This window comes from Malus domestica, chromosome 17 (genome assembly GCF_042453785.1).
Source record: "Malus domestica chromosome 17, GDT2T_hap1".
Taxonomy (NCBI): Eukaryota; Viridiplantae; Streptophyta; class Magnoliopsida; order Rosales; family Rosaceae; genus Malus; species Malus domestica.
Genome location: NC_091677.1, coordinates 22,868,751 through 22,876,574, shown reverse-complemented (window position 1 = coordinate 22,876,574; position 7,824 = coordinate 22,868,751). Strand labels below are relative to the sequence as shown.

Here is a 7,824-nt window from a genome sequence, read left to right as displayed (position 1 = left end):
AAACAAACATCAGCAAAATTTTTTAGATGATTAAAAACACAAAAAGAAAGATTGATTAAACAATTATATGAAAATCCAAACAGGAGCTTTCTCGATTGATCTACACAATTCACCTGTTGAAGTTAAACCACATCCGAGTAGCTTCTCTGTGGTTTACAAGAGTGCTAATGTAATAGATAAAATAAATTTACAAATTTGCAAAGGGTAATAATTTCGAACCCAATCATTCAATCACAAATTAAACAAATTTACAAGATTGGGAACAAAATCGATGAAATTGGTACAGCGAGAACACCGTTTTCGAACCTGAACTTCTTGAATCAGGCATTGCGGCAGTGACCCACCTGAAAATGATGAACGTATTGCTGCAAATCCTTGTATAAATTGCTTGCAATTGCAGACATTAGAGCATTCAAAGAATAAATCATGGAGGTGTAAGAATTCGACGGTGGGAGAGATATAGACTGAGAAGTCAAAACAAAGAGGAGATGAAATGGGAGTAAATGGGACGGCTAGGGTTTTGTGTTTAGAAATCTTATAAAGAATTAAAGATCCATAATCAGTATAAATATTTTACTTATATGATTATAGCAACACAAAGCTTGTTGTCAAGTTGGCTGAAGCAAACATTCTCAACTAGGAGGTAAGGGGTTCGAAACATCTGGCCTCTAGATTTTGAGTATTTTTATATGATTTATATAATTAATATATATTAAATAATTAAATATAAACCGGTTTAGTTCTGTCCTTTCCGGTTTCTGGACCACCAAAATTGAAACCAAACCAACCTATTTTGATTTAGTTCACTTAGTTCGGTTTGGTTTTTTTTTTCGGTTCGATCTTTTTCGGCTTTGGTTCGATGTTCGGCTCGGTTTTTTTCGGTTTTTGGTTTTTTGAACCCACCCCTAATATCATGTGCATGTCGTGTACATGCAATGAACATATCCTAAAAATTCATCCAACAAAACACATTTTTTTGCCAATTTTGAGTAAACACCATCACAACATTCAAACAAGGTAGGGAATCCCATCACAACTTCATACAACTTTTGGGTTTATTCTCTCATTCCCTAAATATGAAAAAAATCACTTCTTTAATCCCACTAAATTGCAAATATTGGAAGGAAGAGAGCAAAAAACAAATGGGTTTTGTGCACAGCAGTTAATGACTGAGCTTTATTTCCATTGTCGATGCGAGTCTAGTGGTGGTGGTCGCAAGCCTAGATTGTTTGTTGTGTTGCCGGAAAATGGTCGAAAAATTTGTGGTTGCTTGAATTTCGATCCCAACAACCGGGGATGAGATTCGTGACAAGGCTAGGTGTTTTGGACTCATGAGGACGAGATGAAATTAGTGGTGGCTTCGATTTGGATGGTGTTAGTCGAGATGACTATGTACCGTGCGTGCACAGTGAGAAGGGGAGAGAGAGTGTGTGAGGGAGAAAGTGAGAGAAGATAGAGAAGGAGAGTAGAGAGAGAGGGAAATCAGGAAATGGGAGAAAATAACCCATTTATATACGAGGGCAATTAAGTCATTTCAAGGTGTAGGAAAATCCTATTTCTGTCCAATTGTTGTGCATGGCTTGTGCATATTTTAAATATCCTATTTTTGTCCCAAGATTAAGAAATTGTCCTATTTCTGGGTATTTCCTAAACAATTTTGGAGGAGAAAACCAATTAGTAATTGGATTCTCAAGGATTTTAATAGTGGTTTGAGTGTATGTGATACTTATATATATGAATTACGCAACTTGATACCTATAATACTACTTTTATACTCAACCTGAATTAAAAATGAGAATCTACATCAAATTGGGAAATAACTCTCTTCACGCCTATGCAACTTGGAATTTCTACACTTATTGCCCTTTTTTCTGAGTGCAGCCCAACAAGTGTGGGGCATTGGTGGAGCCATAAATAATCCCCAATCCTAGAGACGACACGTGAACTTTTTCCTAAAAAAGACCATATTGACCTCATTAAATGGGTAAGGCACACAAATATTCCATGCCCAGCTCAACATCCTTGGAAGTCCAAGCTCTGCTCTGTGGCATGGAAAAGTCAATGGCATTAAAGATAAGATTAATCACCAAATTTCATATTTAATACATTCAAATTGAAGGTCAACTCAATCAAGTAAGGAATCCTATCACAAGCAATCAATGATGCTTCCATCATCATCCTAAGATATTATCTCCTAATTAATATTTTAGGGATATTGTTTCCTCATTCATCCTATGGATGACGTAAACTTGGACAATGGTAAGTCACCTCGTGTAGGGCAAAACCCAACACCTCTAGCCACCTCTCTATAAATACCTCATCTCCACCAAACTTTGATAAGCTTTTGCTATTCATACAAACTCTAAACACCCATTCTTTTCAAAAATACTGACTTAGGCATCAGAGATCAATTGGCCTAATGCCCCTTCCCGTCTCGTGGGTGTGTGAGGCTTTGGTCTTTGATCAAAGATGTTAATTGTTTTGTGGGTATAAAATCGTCAAGACTGAAGATGACGAATTCTTGCTACCATAAGGAGTAGGGTCAGACTCTTTGTTTTTACATTTGGGGTTTTAAATTCTTCGAACATTGTTTAATGAAAATGAAAAGCGCCTAAAGTGAGTCAAATGACAAAAGTGAGACAATCAAAGTTTAAAGTTAAATGACTACTATAATTTTACCCACAATGTCACGCATAATGCTAACATAGTAACAACTTAGATACGTATGAGATTAGCCCATATTTCGTAACAAATTCATATCCGACTTGTTTAGTTAACACGCGATTGGTCTGATAACCTAGATATTAGATTGATATGTACTTATGATAATTAACCATGGCAAACTATGTTATCGCCAATACAGTAAAAAAAGACTTCCTATAATGTATTTGTTGAGCTAATAAGTTATCAGATTCAGATTATAAACGTATTATCAAACCAAAATTGCGAATACGTATATCAAATTCTCATTCATTGATAGGTCTATCACTCCACATTTACAAAAAAAAAAATTTACTGTGTTGGAACACGATTGGTACGCCAATGTTATTATATAAGTGGTAGGAAGTTTTATTTTTTAAGTTTTTAATTTTTTAACACAAGTATCTCACCACTTGTATAGTAACACGTAGTGTACCATCCGGTGTTCTGAACACACTAAAAAATATCTCCACATTTACCCGACCCATAGTAAAATTTGCGCCAAATAGACCCTTTGTAGTAAAGTTACCATAGCAAAACAAAAAAAAAAAAAAAAAAAGGGAGGATTCTCTCCCTTTTTAGCCTCTCTCCCTTTCTCTCCCCTCCTATTTGAACGGTTACGATTGAGTTACGTCAACATCTTATGTTTATTTATTTTTATATGGACAAAAAAGACAAAAAGCTAAGTGTGAGAGAAGGATGGGGAACAAGGCTTGCCTTGAGGGTGCAAATTGTGCCACCGCACAGGGCCCCGATTTTTCAATTTTATATGCATATACGTGTGTGTGTGTGTGTGTATATATATATATCAGGATTTGGATCCCATCCGAATCCAAATTGTGGGAATCTAAAAGATGCTCACATCCTAGCCGTTCATTATACATTGTGAGACCATAAATTATTTTAAAATTTTTATTTAAAATTAAATATAAATAATACCTAACGAAAACTGACTACAAGATATACGATGAGCGATTAGGATGTGAGAATCCTTAGGATCTCCACAAAGAGGATCCGGAGAGGATCCTCATCCTATATATCAATATGTGTAGAAAATAAAAAAATCAACTGTTAGCACATGAGGTATTTTTGCTTCTCTATATCAACCTAGGAATGGGTTCGAGGCTTGCAACCAAAATTTTTACTTTATTAAATGCATAAACTTCCACAAAAATAATATGAAAATTTCCCAAAAATAACATAAATATTTGAACCTTGGACCTCTAAGACCTACTCCAACTCTTGGAGTAAAACTTAAATTTTAGGTTTTAATCTTACCCCAACTTACTCCAACCCTTGGGGCAAATATGAGTTTTAACCCAAAACTCATTTATGGGGCAAATTTAGCCCATGATTCCCTCTGGGTTAGTGGAGCTGGGCCACCATATATGTGTACTTTTTTTCGTTTTATATTTATAAATTCATTGAATCAAACGGCTAAGTTCTAATATAATCAATCTAATGGTAAAAAATAAATAAAAAAAATCTAATTGTTCAAATTTAAATTCAACGGCTAAAGTAATTAAAAAAATATTTTATGTGTTTCAAATTCTTTCAATGTTCCACGAGTTTCATGGTGTCGGTTTAGAGATTTTTCAATATTTATCGGAATCTAAATATTTTTAGGTTAAAATGTTCACAAAATTAAATTAAGGATAGTCTACATAATATTTTTTTTTTAAATTTCTTTAAGAAAAAAAAAATTATCCTAAATTCATTCTTTAATACTCTCAGGCTACACATTTAACCCATAATGGTTGGAGGAGAAAAACTTTTTCTAGATTAAAACCTAAATTTTTTGGGTTAAAAATTTTAGGTTTTAACTCAAAGATTGGAGATTGTCTAAATAATTAAGTGCATAAACTTCCACAAAAATAATATAAAAATTGCTCAAAAATAATATAAAAATTGCTCAAAAATAATATGTATATTCGAACCCTAGACCTCTAAATAATTACATTTATTTAATGCATAAACTTCCACAAAAATAATATAAAATTTCCACAAAATAACATAAATATTCGAACCCTTGACCTCTAAATAATTAAGGAAAAACAATAATCCACCTTTCCATCAGTTGATTTGTTAAATTTTTAGGAAAACTAATAAAAATGACTTCAAAACTTTGAGTTATAACAAAAAAATCACATAACTTTATTTAATGATAAGGATCATAGAAAGAAAACAAAAAACAAAAAAAACCTAACAAAAGGCGCTTGCAAAGAGCACCCAACCAATCTTTCAGTTGTATAACCTTTTGACATAATCCAAGCATATTTTATTCTTCTAAAATTTAAATTTCAAATTGCAGTGGGTTCCGTTCGATTTAGAACCACATCTGGGGTGGTATGGTTGGTAGGGAGTCTGTCAGGTGTGGGTTGGGATGGTTAGAGGTAAGGGTGGGGCAACATCATTGACAACATCGTTGGACTCATCACCCATTCTTCTAGTAATGGTATTGAGCTATTAGCCATTCATGACTTTAACAGTGTAGATGTTGATCTTTATCATTTTTTTTAATCTTTTTATTGCATTATGGTGAAAGAACTTGAAAATCTAGGACGAGCATCTACCGTTAAGTTTCATAAACAGTATAGTATCGTTAAGTTTCATAAACAGTGTATAAAGTTTCATTAACAGTGTCTTACCGTTAAGTTTCATAAATAGTGTAGTATTGTTAAGTTTCATAAACAGTGTAGTAAGTGTCATAACCAGTGTAGTAAGTTTCATAAACAATGTAATAAATTTCATAAAAAATGTAGTAAGTTTGATTAATAGTGTAGTACCATTAAATTTCAAAAACAGTGTAGTAAATTTTATAAATAGTTTGTGTGAGAGGTGCTGACACACCCCGTCCCGAAGAAGGGCATGCTGGCCGTCACATGAGAGTGACGTAACCATTTACACAGTTCGGAAGCTTTTAAAATACAATTATTAAAATGGAAACCCTCGAGGGTGAGTCCTACTTTTGTGAATTCTGTCAGAATACCGTTGGATTCCTCGTGGCCACCAAAACTCTGCTATCAAGAACCTGGAGGGGCGAAAAACAAAATTGAGTGGGTCAGTAAAACCAAGCTTTTCAAAAACATTTCGCCAAAAATAATTCTAACCCCTCACTGTAAAACCTGTATACTTTTCCCAGAAAATAATATAATAACATAATACTTTTCATAAATCTCGAATCATCAATTTTTCTTTAAAACTCGAAAGTATGCCATGTTTTAATTTCGAAAACAAAATAAATGATGCATCAATGTAACAGGTGAAAAGTTGAATTAACCGGAGACCCTGCAGTTGGTCCTGTACGGTTAATTCCATAGCTCAACATCCAATCCAACCGGAGTCACCTCGATGACCTGTACGGCACTACACTGCAGATAAGTCGGAACTACCTGAAGTAGTCTGTACGACATGGATGGTGTAATAATACGCTCTAGTGCTTCTCTCATCAATCATCTGTGCACATAATCTAAGATCACCCACTAGTCGGAATCACATCTAGTAATCTATACGACTAGCATGTCGGAACCCTCGCTTGGTCTGTACGACATCCACCTACTTGGATCCAAGACGAGCGTGCGGTGTGGTGAATAATATAAGCACTAACACCATGATTGCAGGTTATGAGCTATCCACAATATACACATCAACAATGCACATGAATAATATAAAACTCACCTGATACTTACCTGTGCGTCCACAACACCAATTCACATATATATATGTATCATATATCAATTCATGCTTTTCATATACTTCTATGCATGGCATTTCAAATCATACTTTTCATATAAATCTATCCATGGCATTTTAAATCATACTTTCATTTAAATTCAATTTCTGGAAAAACTCAATAGTATATAGGTAATACGAAAACAAAACTGCCCACTCACCTGGAGTTCGCCCTACAACTCCCTAGCACAACACATCAAGGCGTCATGACGATCGTCGCCTAGAACAATAATCAAATCCAACCTCAGAAATCATATCGATAGAATATAACTTATATAAAACACATCACTACGCAGTTCGATCCGAAAGATCTGCAACTCAGATTTTAAATCCATAACTTCCAGAGGTCCACAATATATCTCTAGGACAACATCCTGAAATTTCATTACCATCCAACGGTCGGATCTCCGTCAATTTCCAAAACTAAGTGACGGTTAACATTTTATTTTATGAACTTACAACTCCAATTCTGGAAGATCCGTAACTCGGATTCCCAATCCGTAAGTTCCAATAATCCTCAAATATTACGTATTACAACGTATCAGGGTTTGGTGACGATCCAACGGTCGGATCGTCAATTCACATTTTCACCTAAATGCGAAAACTATACAACGTTATTTAAAGCACCTAACCAATAATCGTAATAACTTTCTCATACGGTGCTCAATTTGGGTATATGAATATACCACAGTGATCTACTCGACGTCACGAACGTCGACATATTTTTAGATTATTTTTTTGATGTGCCACGCGCCCCCACGTGACACGGGCCTACGCGCCCCCCACGCGCCCTTCTTCTTCCTTGGGTCGCCGGACTGGTTTTTCCGGCGACCGTTTTCCGGCCAATTTTAAAACCTCTTGTTCTCCTTCGTTTTTCACCCATTTTCTTCGTATTTTATATCAAATTGAAGCCCCAAACATGTAGAATCACGATAGACTAGTTTAAGGCTCTAAAAATCAAGAAATCTCACCGGAAAATTCCCAAGAAATTCGGCCAAAATGGAACCACGTGATCCCGACGTCCAAATCCTTCAAACGAAGTACTCCGAGCCTCCTTAGGACTTCACTAAGCTCACTACAAGCTTAGAATTCCCTGAAACACGACATTTTACGTGTGCATGAACAGTAACTCAAAAATGGAGGTTCGGGTTTCCCGTGATTTCGAGGGTTTCACTTCCTAAAACTAGTACCAATGAACTCAGAACGTCGAAAGGATGAAGATGCATACCTTGGTTGCCTCGATCCGTCGAGTTTTTGGAGGGTTTGGGTGTGTGCCGTACACATTGGGTGTGGGTGTGTGTGAGGTCGAGGGAGAGAGACAGAGAGTGCTACGAGAGGGAGAGAAGACAGGGAGTGCGTGTGTGTGTGATTGTGTGGCCCAACACAATCCTC

The 7,824-nt window shown here is 35.6% G+C and overlaps 1 long non-coding RNA gene across 1 annotated transcript; it reads right to left on the bottom strand.

Moving 5' to 3' along the window:
• Positions 1-5,544: 5,544 nt before the first annotated feature.
• On the bottom strand, positions 5,545-7,812 carry LOC139193696 (uncharacterized). Its single transcript, XR_011578098.1, has 4 exons — positions 7,661-7,812; positions 7,404-7,525; positions 6,594-6,652; positions 5,545-5,731 (listed from the first exon to the last, which is right to left on the bottom strand). It is a non-coding gene; the product is annotated as an uncharacterized lncRNA (long non-coding RNA).
• Positions 7,813-7,824: the final 12 nt, after the last annotated feature.